Below are 16,923 nucleotides of genomic sequence, written 5' to 3'. Positions count from 1 at the left end.
ATGGCCGCGAGAGCCTACACCACGAGGGCCTGCTCCTTCTTGTGCTGTTGCCGAGCATTACACATGCACCGGACAAAAGGGAGGCATAGAAGTACAAGACAGATCCCAAGACCCGCAAGTCCTGCCCATTCCTTTACATGAGATGCAATTGTGGTGACCCATCCCATGAGTCCTTTAACCAGCTTAGTATCTACTCGGGTGGAATTGATGATTACGATGGGTGTACGTAGTTCTCCAAGCAGCTTATCAAAGTTCTCTGACCAGTTACCTGTAAGATAGCTGGAAAGGTTACGGGATAGCGCCGCAGCGTGGCTGTAGTTGTTAAAAGGCACATTAGTAACGCAGAGCCCAGGGTAGCTCCATTGGCATCCAATACGAGCTAACTGCAGGGCAATATCAACCTGTTCTTGAACAAGGTCGACCCTTTGATTTAAGATAAGAATGCCTGCCTTTAGGGTGCTATCTATGTTTCTCTGGGTATCCAGGGCTTGGGCCACAGCAGAAGACAAGTTGTTAACAGCCTCCGCCGTTTGAATGGTGGTGGTTAGAGAAATGGCAGCAGCAGTTGCTGCCGCTGTGGCAATGGCAATAGCACTAACAATAGCTGCGATAATTCTGAAATCCCTTTTTTGCCTAAACAAAGCCATAGCTGAGGGGGCCTCTACTGGCCAGGGCACAAAGCGCGGTACCCGGGTTACTATAGCTAAAGGATGGGTGGACGCGTTCCAGCACCTGGAATAATTACAAAAAGCAAGCTGGATACTATTATTGCTAGCAGTATCGTTACAAACAATAAACAAAAATGGGGGCCAAACACACACTGGCGTTGGCCCAAAGGTAACGTACTTTCAGCAGGCTTTTGAGAGCCTGTTGAAGCGTCTGCGCCGATGTGGTGTTACCCATAGTCCTAAATAAGCTTGTCCCTGTTAACCGGGAACCTTATTGTCCTAAGTAAGCTTGTCCCTGTTAACCGGGAACCTTATTGTCTCAACCGAGAGCCTTGCCTGTCCCACTTACCTGGGAACTTACCCTGTGACTAGTCACCCTGTCCGCGATGAGTTCTGAACAGCTGAGGTCCCCGTACGGGCCACCACTTGTCGCTCACCCCTGACCAGCAGGAAGGAGGCAACAACAACGTGTTCTTCTCAAAGCGGTTTATTCAGCCTTTACATCATGCCAGCTTCTTCTCTTCTTCTAGCTTCTTCTCTTTTTCTTCCCCGTTGTCCCGTACTTATATCCCTTGGTCTCCACCCACAAGTCCCGTACCAGCGTGTCAGCAATTCATAGGCTCTGCAGCGTTGCACTTGCGCGGTGCGCAGTGAAGGAGGGGCCCGGCGGTATATCATGCGCCTAATCATGGGACTTGGCAGAGGTCCCGGGCGCCATCTTGGCTCAGGCCACGCTCTCCACAAATCATGCATTCCTTACATCAAGATGAGGTAGGTCAGGACATGGAGATTGAGAAGGTTAAGTGACTTATCCAGCTTTCCTGGCTGGGAAGAAGCAGAGCCACTGTCCAAACCCAGGCAGGCTGGCTCTAGAGCTTATGCACAAAACCACTGGTTTCTGTTGGTGTGAGAGGAATAAATGCCTGGTCCTCTACCTATTGTCTCTACTCCCAAGAATAATGAAGGTGCAGTGTGGTTAAAGAAATCCTGGAGACCCTCAGAAGAGCAGGGGATGTTCAAGCCTAAGACAGGAAAAAGCAGACATCGCTTCATGCTGGTATCTGGGGGCGGGGGGCATGTGACTTTGTCAGAGGCAGCCTCAAGAACAGAACTAGAATCAAAGGGTGAAAAGCTACAAGGAGATGCATTTGGGCCCAGAAAGAGGATAAGTTTTAAAAATGTATTTATTATAAAATCTTAAATCTACAAACGTAGAAAGCAGTACCCATCAGCTAGCCTCACTTGAAACCCCAACACTATGCCAGGTCTGTCTGATCGCTAAGGAACTGTTTTCTAGCAGTTGAGCCAGTCTTGTGATGGTGAGCACTCTGTCTCCTTAAGAAAGAGCAGACAAGGAAGAAGTGCCACAGAGACTATTTAGGTTGGCGTAGGACAGAAGGCTTGGAAGTCCCCAGGTAGCTTGAGGTTTGAGAGGCGGCAAGAAGGAAATGAGGGGGAGGAGGGTCCATGGGTCGCATCTCCTTCTTTAGAGACTTTAGCTGTGCCTTCTCTTCCTGCTTCCTCACCTAGGTCAACAAAAATGCTTCCTCTCTCCAAAGTAGACCCTTTTCTCCTCTTGCCCACTCCATCCCACCCCAAGCCATGGTTCATCTTATTTTGTTTTCTCTCAGACTCTTCAAAGAGCTATCTGAACTCACTGTTCACACTTCCTCATTCTGATAGTTTTTCCCTCCCCTTGCAGTTTAACCTCACCAAATCCTTCCTTCCCAAAGTTTTTTCCTGCTATTCCCAGTTCCAAATCCAATGGCTTCTTCTTGATCCCCATCTTCTCTGACGTTTCTGTAGCATTTGGCACTGGGAACAATTCCCTCCTCTTCAAAATGTTCTCCATTGTTTTCCACGAACCTAAATGCTCTGACCCAGCCTCCTCTCACTCTCTTCTCTCCCCCTACACCCACCCTGCAAATGCCAGTAGTCCCCAGAATTCTTTCTTTAGTTTTATTTCCTCACTTTGCACACTCTGCCCCAACACTCTGGTGTCAGCTGCGGCCTGACTGCAGATACCTCTTCTATCCAGACCTCTCTCCTGAGCACCAAACCCTCATGGTCTGGACATCTTGTCCTGGATAAACTAGGTTCATCTATTCAGAGTATCCAAAATACACTTCTACCTCTTGTCCAGATTCCCCACTGTAACTTTGGCTCTATTCCCACATACCTCTGCCTGCTTTTCCTCAGAGAGTAACACCATCTGCTCAGTCACCTGGTAGAAGCTGCCTTGACTTCTCTCTCACAATTACCACCTCCCTCCACCACACAAATCAGTGCTATGAATCTGTGTGCTTTACCTCTTGAAACCAGCCCTAGAGCCATTGCCCTAATTCAGGATTTCACCATCTTTTTGCCTGGTCTCCTTTTCTCTCTTCTGATCCATCTCTAAAATTCTTCTAAAATTATGTTTCAAAAACACATTTCACTGCTTCACCCCCTTCCTCAAATACTTTCAGTGCTTCCCTGCCTCCTGTACCATACCTAGCCTGGTGTTTGGTTCTCTGGCATCATCTGCCACCAGGTCCCCGTACATACTCTGTTCTCCAGCCACATGTTGCTGTGCCCATTCCTGAAAAGCACACTTAATGTGACCTGGTTTCAAATCATGATGGGACTCCAACAACACTCTCTGGAGGTACAGGAGGGAGAAGGTATGGGGATGTGAGTTGTTTGGTAAAACCAAAAACATGACAGTCCAATGTCCTGTGAGGGCAGCACATCAGGTGTAGCTTATCCATTTGTCCTTGTCTGACCCAGCGGGCACTTCTGAATGAAGGTGTGATGTATACCAGCACCCGGCCAAGAACATTGGTGTGCAGGGCCTGAATCCAGTCCCAACTGAGACTTTGAACACAAATCAGGAGCATAGCTATGACGCAGGAGATGCTGTAATTTCCTGGAGTCCAGGAGTCAGTGCCATGACCAGGCCTGACTCCCTGCTGCCTCTTGATCTCGTCTCCTACCACCTGGCTCTTTTCTCACCTTGCTGGCCTCCATGCTGATCCTTAAACATGCCAAGTTTATTACTGCCTCAGGGCCTTTGCACTTGCCATGTAGTCTGCCAAAAGTACCCCAGATTGTTTAATAGTTTGCTTCTTTGCATCATTTAGGTGTCAAATCAAATATAGCTTCCAGACAGAGCACTGTGGCTTACACCTGTAATCCCAGCAGGGGATTGTTTACTCCTGTCTCCTTTAGGAGGCTGATGCGGGAGGATCACTTGAACCCAGGAGTTTGAGACCAGCCTGAATAACATAGCAGGACCCTGCCTCTATTACTTAAAAAAGCAAAAACAAATATAACTTCCACACAGAGGTTTTTCCCTGATTAAATACTTTGTCCAGTTTCCCCATCTCCCTCACTCTTATCTCCCAGCCCTTCTTTTATATTTCTCCATGGCACTTATCATAATGTGAGCTTATGTTTATTCATTACTTGTTTATTATCTGTGTTGCCTACTGGAGGACAAGAACTTGGACTTGTTTACCACTATATCTCCCATCTGGAACAATATCTGGCACAGAGCCAGTGTGCAATAAGTGTTTGTGGAACGAACAAATGAATGAATGAATGCCAAGATGAATTTTGTGTCAGTGGGTTCACAGCCAAGAAGATAGGGGAAACCAAGGTGAACTCACACTTGCCTCTGGACCTCTGATGTTCCTTCTGTCAGGTAAACTCCTGTCCTCAAGGCCCTGCTCCATTTCCACCTCCCCAAGGAGCCTTGCCCATCCTCCACCCCACCCTGAGCCCAATTCCTTTGTGTCCGCACTCCCACTGCTGCTGCCTCTTTTTACAGCACCTATGTGGTTGCTCCTTGAGTTATTCTTCATTGTTTACTCCTGTGTCTCTCATGTGGTTGAAAGCACATCAAGGGCAGGGCTATCATAAAGCTTTTGTGTTCACTAGCTATCCGTGAAACAAATGAATAAGGTTAGGTTTTCTGGACATGGGCACGGTCGTTGAATGTTTTTGATCCCTGTGAGCCACAGCATCCCCTGGAAGTTATCAGGGCAGGCACAAGGGATGTGACTTCTCCAGAACATGCTTAAGGGCACATTTGGAAAGCTAGGCAGGTTTTGAATAAAGGCGGAGTTGTTTGATGATGCATGCTCTTTCGTCTACTACGTGGTCTTTTCCCCCTTGCCTTTTCACTAACCCATGATTTACTGAGTGCCAGCTTCTGTGATGGGCAATAGGGGCTGAGGAAGATGCAGAGCTGGATGATTCAAGTTCAGTGTCAGATAGTGACTACTGTTGGGGCAGGCTAGTAGTGATGACCCCAGGATCCCTCCGTCCTTTGCCTTTGATCTCTTGTAAGTTGCCTTCACCTAGCATGCTCCAGCTGGGAGTCCAGACATCAGCTGACTTAAACAGACTGCTGTGCTTGCAAATAGCAGGACGTTTCAGAACTCGCAGAATCACTTTATCCCTTTTCTTAAATGAAGACCCAGCTCCACCATTTCTTTTCTTCTCTGGTTTGGCCTCTTGAGGTGTGACATCGGCGTCACACCTCAACGGGTGTGACTCAGCAAGCACCACTCAGACTCCCCAGGACCTCCCACATGAGCTGGCCAGGTGGGCAGGCTTTGCTAAGACTGTCTCCCCACCAGTCTGAGGTCTGCGGATTAGGTTTCTTGACTGGGGCAGATCCAGACAGGGAGTGGCAGGGCAGGCCCCTCAGTGGGAAGACAAGAGCCTCTGTATGGGCCAGCAGAGAGGATCAAGGGCCAGTCACCCCTTCACCAGTAAGGGTGGAGCCGCCCTGAGCTTCCAGGCAGCTGTATTATATAATTATTAATTTTAATGTACAGACAGTTTTCTGCTTATGAAAATACTATAAGAATAAATATTATAAGACTCCTCAAATGTTATACCATACAGTCTTCATATTCCCTATCTTAAAAAGTATTCAGTGTCCATACTAGAGCTTGCGGGACATAACAGCACTGCACTCATCATCTTTAGGTGCCAACCTTTCATTGTTCTGTTGAACTACTTCCCTGCAACACTTTCCCAGGAGTAGAATTACCATGTGAAACATCTTCATAGCTCTGGAACTGTACTGCCCAATTTCTTCCTTAAAAGCTTGTTCTAATTTACACTGCCAGTGGCAGTGTGTTTAAGCTGGTTTCACCACAGCCTCCACAACATGAGACATTATAATTTTGTTAATGTTCACTAATTTAGAAAGTGTAAAATGAATGGCACATTGGGGTTACTCTAATTTACATTTCCCTGACTGTTTTGAGGATGAACCTGTTTGTAGGTGCTGTTGTGCACAGGCTTGGCGAGGGCCTCCCTGCTGGGGCTCAGGCTCTGTTTCTACCCTCACATTTTATTTATCATCTTAACATTCAGTCTTTAAAACATTATTATTATACAAGGAAAGCTTACCCATTTCCAGGATATTTGGAAAATATAGAAAGTTATAAACACGAAAATAACCTATCAGTTCATCAAAAATAACTGCTGTTATATTTCCATCTCAGATTTTTTCTGTGCTCATATATATTTTTATCACTGAGATTATGCATACATATGATTTACTGCCATATTTACTTTAAATTATAAGTATTTTCAACATAATGAAATAGTCTTTAAAAACAAGCCGGGCTCGGTGGCTCAACTTGTAATCCCACATCTTTGGGAGGCTGAGGTGAGTGAATTGCCTGAGCCCGCGGGTTTGCGACCCGCCTGGGCAACTTGGCAAGACCTCATCTCTACAATAAATCAAAAAAATTAGCCGGGCATGGTAGCACGTGCCTTGTAGTTCCAGCTACTTGGAAGGCTGAGGCGGAAGGATCGCCGGAGCCCAGCAGGTCGAGGCTGCGGTGGCCAGGAGTGGCCACTGCACTCCAGTCTGGGCTACAGCGAGACTCCAACTCAAAAAATATATATATATTTTTTTTTTAATGACTGCATAATAGTCTTTTTAGCAGACACACCTTAATTACTGCTACCTAAATGTTGAACATTTATGTTTTCAGTTTTTCGAGAGCACAAAATCACAGTAAAGTTTTTGCATCACATTTTTATGCAGAAATGTTTGTCCACAATTTGATTTTTTTTTTGAATTCCTATTCATAGGGCAAAGGCATGTTTTAAGACTTTACATATGTATTTTTATTTTGCTCTCAGGAAAGGTTGAACTAACACATGCTCACCTCACCACACACCATCAACTACACCAAGAAATACCATTTAAAGAAACATTGACTTATTTGAAAGTCAGTAAGTCTATTGCCTCTTTGTAATGATAGGTAAAATGAGACTTGGAGAGGAAAAGAGAAATGCCAAGGGTCATTCTAGAAGTCTGTTTATTTCATTGTCTTCACAGCAACCCCATATCAATAGTGAAAGTCGCTACCATTCTGTCTACAGGTGGAGGAGTGAAAACACACAAATCAAGTAAAGTGCTTAGACTCACACCCACCTGACAGAGGTGGAGCCCAAGTTTTATCCTAGGCAGGTGGAACCTAGGCCTTTGTACTTCACCTCCTCTCTGGAGCTGCTGTTGCCAGCCATGATACTTGGTTTGGAGTCAAGTCATGAAGGAACTTGGAGTTTGGATTCACCCTATAGACAGAGTGGTGCCTTCAATGGGTTCTTAAGCATCAAGGCTGGATTTTTACAAGATGCTTCTTGTGGACTGACCTGAAGGAAACTGGTGACAGGGAGGCCAGCTGGGGAAACACAACTGACTGGTAAGGTAATCAACAAAGAGGACTTGCATGGACACACACGTGCATGTGGTTGTGGGCAGTGAGCGGTCAAGAACATTAGGGATCTGAGGAGGCCTCCCACCATCCCCTCTTCACTGAGCAAGGGCCATTTTTAACTGCTACACGTCAGGCAAAACCTATGCCAACTGCCAAAGACTCCACCTCAAATCTAGCAAATAAGAGAGAGGACGGTATGGATTACGTTATATTTAAAACAAGCCCACACAATGCCTGTAATTTTTTATTCTGACTCCATAATTATAGCTCAAGACCAGTCAGATCATAGTTATCCCCACACCGACCTGCTGTTGGGACACACCGAATTAAAGGCTTTGCTGCTCTTCGAGATTCTATTTTGGATGCCGAGCACTGGCAGGTAACGGGCCTTTCTCAAGGCCCATCTTGTTGGAGCCAGTCCCGGGGCAGTCTACTTAAAGGTCGAGTCAGCACCAGGTTTTTGAGAAGACCACTGATGGCTTGGGATCAGTTGGGATGCTACCACTTTACCTAACCTGAACCCCGGGCCTTTGGTCTAAGCCAGGGCCCAAAACCTGAGGTGAGCCCTACTATCCTTAGAATAAGGCTTGGACAGGCCTACCTCAGAACCTCCGCATTCTGGAAGATTTCTGAATGCTGCTCTCCTCCCACCCCTGACCGGGGTCCCAGGGTCAGATGGGCCAAGCCCAGGCTGTTTGGCATAGTTGTTGTACATAGCCTGGTATTGCTCAAGGGGGCCTAAGTTCAGAGAAAAAGAGAAAAAAAAATGAAGGAGTATGAAGAAGCCCGGCTTACACAGAAAGCCCCCGTGGCTAACCAGGCTTAGGTCAATTAAGGTCCCCTCCCAATGGGCTGTCCCTGTTCCCAGGCCCAGATCCACCAGAAAACACCACCACTCAACCCCACGATGACACCCCAGACAGAGGTGGGATTGGCTCCTTGCTCCTGGACCTGGAGCACCATTGGGAGTCCGAGGTCCAACTGCTCTTTCTCCAGTCCTGCCTCCTCATTGCCCTGTGGGAGGGTAAGAACAGCTCCCATTCACGGTGAGCTTCAGGACCTGTCTTACCCCAGGGCCTTCACTCACACCCCGTCTGATTTACTCCTCACATCAGAGGTGTGATGAGTGTTATCACAGTTTCTACTTGAGACATGAGGGAATGGAAAGGAGCTCAGAGAGATGACATGTGTGGCTCAAGGTCACCCAGCCCATGCGTAAGCAGCGACCTGAAACCACCAGTCCTGCTCCTGACTGCTCCTCAGCTACCTCTCAGTGGTCCCACGCCTTTGGGCCTAAGGAAGCCCAATCTAAGTACCTGTCTCCTGTCATGACTTTCCTCCTGATACACGAGGGCCAGCCAGCTTCTGCACAGGCCTTTGCTCTCATATTCCCTCCTCCAGCCTCCAGTGCCTCTTATACTTCTGTTTTAACCCTTAAGACATGGTACTGTCATCGTTCACTGTTCATATGGCTATCTCCTGATAAACTTCTCTCATGGGTAAGGGCTGCACCCTATCTCTTTGTTACTAGGTTTATACACAGCACTTATAGGAGCTCGATAACTTACAAAAAAAAAAAGTCTGAAAAATTCCTGTTTGTCTTCAAACCTCTGCTTAGAACTGATCCTCTGAAGCCTTTCCTGAGTCATACAGACTAAGCTAACCCGTTTTACGATAGTATATCCTTGAGCACAGGGACAGGCCCTGCTTCTCCTCGGTGACCCCATCTCTTAGAACTGACTAGGTATCTAGTGGGGCCAGACAATTGAATTGAATTGCTCTTTGCAGTTGCGTGTATGCACACACACACACACACATACATTGCTTCACACCCAGATTAGGGTGCCCTGACCTGAATCAGCCAGCTGCCCCAGTCACCAGGCTGAAACCACCACAGGCTGGCATGCCAGGGATGTTTGCTGAGGAAAGGAACACTGAAATAAATGCTAACTTTAAAAGGAAACACACCCAATAGGTGTTCTATTTATATGAAAATCAGCTGTTTTTAGGTAGCAGCCCTCCCATGTCACCTCCCCAAGGTAAGTCCTGCCCTCCCACCAGTTTCTTCTCCACCCCACCTGGTAATCATGGACCTACCTGCCCCACCTCCCCTCTGGGGTTTCCCTCGATTGCAGGGTGTGTGCGCTTCCAGACGTCCCAGGGGCCTGTCTCTTGCCTGGCCCCAGACTGCCTCCCTCCTTCCCTGACCCTGGAGTGAGTGAGGGGCAGGCCAGAGCCAGGGCCCTATGGGAGGGTGGGATAGGGGGCAGCCAAGGAGTCAGATTGTCACAGGATGTGTCCTTTACTGGTCCACAGTAGGGCAGATTCATGGCTGGTGCACAGAAGGAGACAAACCCTGCTTCTTCCAGTTCTCTGTCAAGCTAGCAGGGCCCCACTGGCTAGCTCAGGTAAGGCACAGGGCTCCATGGCACAGAAATATGAGCAGGGGCTTTGGAATTGGCACGATCCTGTTCCTGGCTCTTCCAAGGCTGCCAGATTTTAGACAACTCACCTGTCTCCCCAAACCCCTCCAAGCCAGACTTCTCACTGCCAAAGGGAGTGTCACCTGCTGAGAGGACCGGCTGAGTCACACTGTGAGTCAGGGAAGGCCCAGGGCCAGCCACTCCAGCAAATGGGCTATATGTGAAACCAAGCGGGGTAAGAAATTCAAATTTGAGAGCAGCAGCTTTGGTAGCTTAGATGTCATCTTAATGCTTCACATGAAAGCTCAAGCTCCAGATAACACAACCCTGGTTCTATGAGCAGCCAGATGGGCCTGCCTTGGCTCCTGGCAGCAGGGAGGAGTTGGTGGGTCTGAAAACATCACTGGCCATGGCACCACAGGGGCCAAGAGGTCTTTGTGACCTGGATCCTGCCCCTCCTCTAGTTTCACAACTTACCTCCTCCATCCATTCCGTCACCTCTGGAAGCCCCACTAGGGCCTACAGAGTACTCTGGCAAGACTCCTGCCTCAGTCAAATTCTAGAAAGAGGCCAGGACAAGTCCGAGGCTGGGGACTGGGCCTCACCATCCTGGGAAACTTCTGAGTTTCCCTCACAGCTCAGCACTCAGGGGCACCCAACAAACCACAACTGTGGTTTCCAGAGAGCCACGCCTCCCACCGAAGGGACAGTAAGCTGAGAAGCACTGTAGCTATAAATGTGAAGTGGCGAACCGCGGGACACTGCCACAGCCCAGCCGCGGGCAGAAGCCTGCTCCCTGGCCTCCATACCAGCTGCAGGGCCAGCCCACCAAGCCTCAGTCTGAGACCACTAGGTCTTGGAGCTCTGGGCTCTGAGCAGGACTGTTAGGAGCCCATAGGGGGGGTCCCAGAGACAGTGCAGGGCCCTGGCTCCAGTGGAGCAGGTAGGATACTACACAACCATTTATACACTAACAGTCAGTGGCACTGGTCTCCCCTCACAAGCATAATCTTGTTTTGTGTTGACTTAAGAGGAGGGGGATGCCAGAATCATTTTGATGCCTAGTGCTTCTAAAGTTCTTACCCTGACCTGAGTGGCACCAGGTCACAGCTTCAGACTCATCTGGAGGGTATGTTGGGCACAGTCAGGGTATCTTGGGGTGGACCTGGGACTTGGTTATTATGCCCATGTCGCATGCATGGAACCACACTCAGAGAGGAGCCCAAAGCTCAGCCCTGCCCCCAGGTCTCCCAACCACTCCTGCATTTCAGGCCTGGATGGGAGCAACCTTCTACCCCCCCTCTGTCCTCTCAGAGTCTTCCACAAAAGGGTCTCTTCTCCAACACCCTACTCTATTGGATCGTCTAGAAAAAACAATGGGGGTATGAGGGGTCACCTGGCATAGCCTCTCCTGTTGGGCTGGGGAGCTGATCAGGTAAGGTAAGGACATCTCAGCCTGTTTTTCACTTGCCCCACAGGAGAACTCAGAGATAAGCATCATCCCTCTTCTTATAGGAAAGAACTCTGAGGTATACTGAAGAGCCCCTCCTAGAGTCTGACCTCTGGGGTTGGTACCCTTGGGTCTCTGGGGAGGACCCACTCAGGGGGATCATCCTGAAGAATATCTCTTCAATGTCCCCGGTGGGAGCTGCCTCAGAAAGAAGGGAAGAGATGGACACCCAGGAAGCTGTGTCAGCCAAGACAGAGCCCTCCCAAGAGGCTGTGAGTGCAGATCTGGGACCAGGTGATGGTGAAGAGAAAGAGTGAGGGTCTTCCAGACACCACTGCAGGCCTAAGGATCGCCCAGCTAGGGAAGTCACTGGGACCTGGCCCCCTGGGGCAGCCCCACCTCACACCTCACGAGTCATCTCTTTGTAAGTCCACTAATAGGAAAAGTAAAAAACAGGGAGGGCACATAACTACTACAAAAAAAATAATAAATAGCAATTTTTATTTATAAGAAACTTTAAACCTTTACAGGAGGATATGAAATAAGGCTTTAATATAAGGAAAAACACCATTCTGCGTAGGATGATTCAATATTATAGAAATATTATTTCTCACCCAACTTAATTTACAAATCCACTCTGATGCATTCATTCTTCCAATATTTGTTGTGCACCTACTGTGTGCCAGATGTGCTCTAAGCATGGGAGATACAGGAATGAATAAAACAGACAAAAATCCCTGTCCTCACAGGGCTTACACTCTTAAAGACAGCGGGGACACAGACAAGATAAAGAACTAAAGAAGTAAAGGACATATTATTTCAGAAGATGAAAAGTGCAATAGAGAAAAGCCCAAGGAAGTATAAAGAGTAGGGCAGGTGGGGGAGTTGCTACTCACTTGGCTGAGAAGTAACATTTATGTGAAGATGGAAGCTAGTTGGGGAGCAGGAGGAGGACTTGCATGCTCTAGACAGCAGGGAGGCCCGTAGACTAAATCAGAGTGAGTCCGTGGTTCTCAGTCACAGGCAAGTTTGCCCTCCAGGGGACATTTGGCAATGTCTGGAGACATTTTTCACTGTCACAACTGGAGCGGGAGAGGGTTGCTATTGGCATCTAGTGAACAGAAGCCAGGATTCTGCTCAATATCCTACCATGCACAGAACAGACTCTTACAACAAAGAAGTATTCAGCCCAAAATGTCAATAGTGCCAAGGTCAAGACACCCTGGAGAGAGTGAGGGGAAGAGTAATAGAAGAGATAACCAGAGGTAAATGCCAACCAGAGTTTTTGGAACTGGAGATGCTGACTCAGAAATTCTTATGGAAAAATATGTGAGAATAGCGAGGGAAAAAAGTGAAAAAGAAGAATAAACAGAAAGTAACTAGCCTCAGCAAACTTTAACATATATTATAAAAATTCCTATGACAGACAAATGACTAATTTCTTAATATGTAAAGAGTTCTTACAAATGAAGAAGAAAAGTCCTTAAAAATAAACTCCTAGGGAAAAAATAGGCAAAAGACAGGAAGTTCACAGAAAAAATATACACAAAAGAATTATAAACATGAGAAAAATATTCAACATGATTAGCAATATAAAAAAATGCGGGAGGGAACACAACATGAATAAGGGTACCTGATCTCAAACCAGGCAAAGTGGAGACCAAAGGGAGGCCCAAACTTTAACTGTACGATGTCCACTTATTACCTCATCCTGAAATGTACCCCACATCTTTAAAATAAAATATAAAATAAATAAATAAATGAAAAATGCAAATGAGTCATGAGACAGAATTTTCAACTATCAGATTAGCAAAGATGGAGAAGGGTAATTATACACAGAGAGTTGCTAAGGGTCTGTGAAAATAAGTTTCATACACAGTTCTTGAGAATGAATATTGGCACAGCCTCATCTAAAGCAATTTAGTAATATCTGTCCCAGGTTAAACACACATCCCTTGACCAAGAATGTCATACTAGGAAACTATTCTCTTCACATAGGTACACAAAGATGTATGTACAGATGTGTTTATTACAACATTAGCATACACTAGAAACAACCTAAATGCCTATCAATAGGGGACTTGATTATTACACAGTACATACTTACTTTTAAAAAGACTGAGGCTCACATCCAAGAGAAATGAAAACATATGCCCACAGAAGAGACTTCTGCAGAGATGTTTATAACAACTTTATTCAAAATAGCCCCAATTTGGAACAGCCCAAATGTCCTCCAACAGAATAGAAAAACTGTGGTATAGTCATACAATGGAACACTACTTAGCAATAACAACCAAATAAATGAACAGATATGCACAAAAAAAATGAATTTCAAAAGCATTTTGTTAAAATAATGCAGATACAAGAATGTTCTGTATGATTCCACTTACATGAAATTCAACAGACAGAATCAATCTGTGATGACAGAAATCAGAACGTGGTTGCCTGTAGGAAGTGTGCATTTCTGGAAGGGGCAGGGAGAACTTTCGGAAAGAAGGTGATGGAATTAGGGTGTTGCTAATGTATATGTTTGTCAAAATTATTGAATTGTACACTTAGAATCTGTGTGATTGACTAAATTCAACATTACCTCAATTCGAAAACAAAATTAGCTATTGAATGAAAAAAACCTAGCCAAACTTAATAGAATGATCTCCAAATCCATTGTTAAGCAGGGGTGGGAGGGTGGAAACAAGGACAGAAACTGTGTGAATTATGGGGCCATATATAGGAGACAGATACCTATTAATCTTTCTAGATTACATAATAATTCTAGAGGGATATGTAAGAAACTGTTGACAGAGGTTGCCTTTAATTTCTTAATTGGATTACAGGGTGTTCTGAGGTTGAACTCTAAAATTTCTCTATCCTTGATAGCTAGAAGTGGGGACACAACTGCCAGCCATGAGCTACCTGTGACTCTGCATGTGAAAGTGGGCATTTGGACAAGAAGATCAGGGAAGCACCTGAAAGATATTCCTGGGTCAGAGAAGTGAGTATAACTGAGTCCTTGCAGGTATTTTCCACCAAGTAAAATAAACAATATCTGACTGCAGAGATTTCAGCCTGAAACAAGTTTCCAGTTGAATAATGTAAAGGTCCATCCCATTGTGTAGAGATTTATCTTGATGAAATTGTGTGTGTGTGTGTGTGTGTGTGTGTGTGTGTGTGTGTGTGTGTGTGTAATATGTGTAAGAGATTAAAAAGACTTCCCTGGTAGGTTGGGACACAAGGCTTTAAGAGGCTATAGAACTAGAGTGAGAGAGTACCCAGAAGACAGAATGCTAAGAATATGATGGACAGGCGTAGGTTTTAAACCGACAATCCAACATTTGGTCTTTATCTCCACAAACAAGAATATGCTTATCAAGGGTCTTAAGGAATGTCCTTCTTTGTTTCAAGGATTGGACTCTGCTAGAAAGCTGATATCCTGCTTGGAGTCCAGAGAAAAAGCCACACTATCCATTATTTGTGTTAACTGTGCAAGAAATGATGGGAAAGAGAGAAGACTTCACCCATCCCAGGTAGATGCCAGCTCACAGGCTCTGCCCAGGGGGAGGTTCAGGCCCTTCTCCAAGGAAGCTCTTAGCTCAAGACAGACAAGGAAGAAGCCCTCTGGCCATCCCTCAGGAGCTCTTAACTGAGGGATCAGAGGATAAGGAGCCCAGGTGACTGACCCTGGGAATGCAAAGAATCCTTGTGGAGTCTTAAGTCTCTGGCAAAAAAGTTAAGAGAACAATCCTGGTCAGAATTGTGTTCAGCTAACCTCAGGCACAAATGTCTGATCCAAGCAGTAGAAAGAGAGAACTCAAGAGTCTAGGATAGAACCTTATTCCAAGATGTTAGATGCAAAATATAGGTGGGAAAAAGACCTGAGACAGCCTTCAGCAAGTGGTCAAACCCCAGATGGGAGCAGAAAGCAGACCTGTAAAACAGACTCCAAGTTGAGACAGCATGGGGAATGGGACATGGGGCTGCATTTGGCCCAAGCAGGAGGAGAGTCAACTGGGGTGATAGGATCCCTGACTTTGGGGAAAGCCCTTAGAGACCTTCTTCTCTGGCCCTTTCATGATGAAAACTGAGACCCCTGGAGTAGAATAACTTGTTCCATATCAGACAGGGGTGAGCTCCGTCTGGGTCTCAGACTTCTAGCCTCCCAGTTCACTGGGCCCGCAGGAGGAGGCCTGGTCTTTGGGAAGTGGAGGCATTGCTGAAGCTCTTGACCAAACAACCATGCAGTCTGTTCCCACCTAGCGACAGGCTTCTATGGAATTCCATGGAAAGGGAGCCGCTCATGTCTCCTGGAGTGATCCCATCACTCTTCATCACCTACTCAACAGCTCCCCCGGCATTTTCTCCTGTCAGAGCCCAGATCTTATAGTGGGTGGAAGTCTGTTTTAAGAAACAAAGGTCAATTCCCCAACTGTCTTCCTCCCCATTCCATACCCCTTTCTGTCTGCCTTGAAGGAATGCAGCTATGTAGCCTGAGGGTAAAGCATGAAGGTAAAAGCGTGACACCCTTAAGATAACAGAGTGGACTACAGATCCCAGTCCTTGGTGGCTGAAATGAGCTCCTGCACCAGTGCCAGCAACCATCTACCTGCAGACTTTCTGTCAAGTAAACAGTGGCCTTATGGTTTAAGCCACTGTTCACTGGGTTTTCTCTTATTTGCAGTCAAAAGCATTCCTAATTGGCACAGGCCAAAATGCTAATGCAACTCCACCCAACTCCAAGAGAAGTTGTTTAGAAACAGCCTTTGGTCAGTACTCCTCAGCTGGGAGTACTGTTCTTTTGAAGCCCTCTACCCTACTTTTTGTTAGCCCTCAACCAGACAGTGTCTGGTAGGGTCCTCCACCCCACCCACTCTACCAAGTCCTTTCCCACCACACTTGGCCATCTGCTCAGCCTTCAGTGTTCACCTTAGATGACCTTACTGACCTTGCTCACCACCACCAGGTATGAGCCTAACTGATCACACTGACCAATCATTTATTTATCCATCACACAACTGTGGGCTTCTTTGAGTCAGCCGTAGTGCCAGCAACAGACCTAGTGGGCAAGCAGATCTCAAGCTGGTGGCACAGGCCAGTTTACAGCTGCCCTGTGAAGAGCAGTGGCAGAGGGGTGGGTAAGAAGGTGGAGGGAGGAGGTAGCCTTTCCCTTACTACCTCCCCAGTCAAACATTTTGCTTCTTAGGACAATGACCAAAACTGTCTGCTTCTACACTATCCTGAGCCCAGCGATCTCTGCGCAGGCAGGGCCTTGGTATGGACTTGCTTTTGGCCATTCACCTTTCCATACAAGCCCCATAAGGCCAAGGCCCTTAGTGACTTAGAGGAAGGAGCAGTGGGTGTGGAGTTGGAGGATCGGGTTGGGACCATAATTGCCACTAACTTGACCTGTGACTTAGGACACTTTGCCTGGACTCTCTGAGCCTCAGTCTTCTTGAAAGGCAAATGAGGATAATAGCACCTGCCTATCTCATAGGGTTCCTGCAAAGATGGAAGGAGATAATTAGTGGATTCACCAGGGACAAGATGGCCCTGCACCCAGGAGGTAGAAAGGGAGTACTAGCACATTCTTCATCTACCTCCCCTGCCCCCCAGCACACACACAGCAGAAAACCACAGAGTCAGCACAGTGGAAC

Source organism: Carlito syrichta, unplaced genomic scaffold (assembly GCF_000164805.1).
Source record: "Carlito syrichta isolate Samal-C Ts95f unplaced genomic scaffold, Tarsius_syrichta-2.0.1 Scaffold138808, whole genome shotgun sequence".
Taxonomy (NCBI): domain Eukaryota; kingdom Metazoa; phylum Chordata; class Mammalia; order Primates; family Tarsiidae; genus Carlito; species Carlito syrichta.
The sequence above is the reverse complement of the archived record's forward strand: the minus strand, read 5'-3'. Positions refer to the sequence as shown.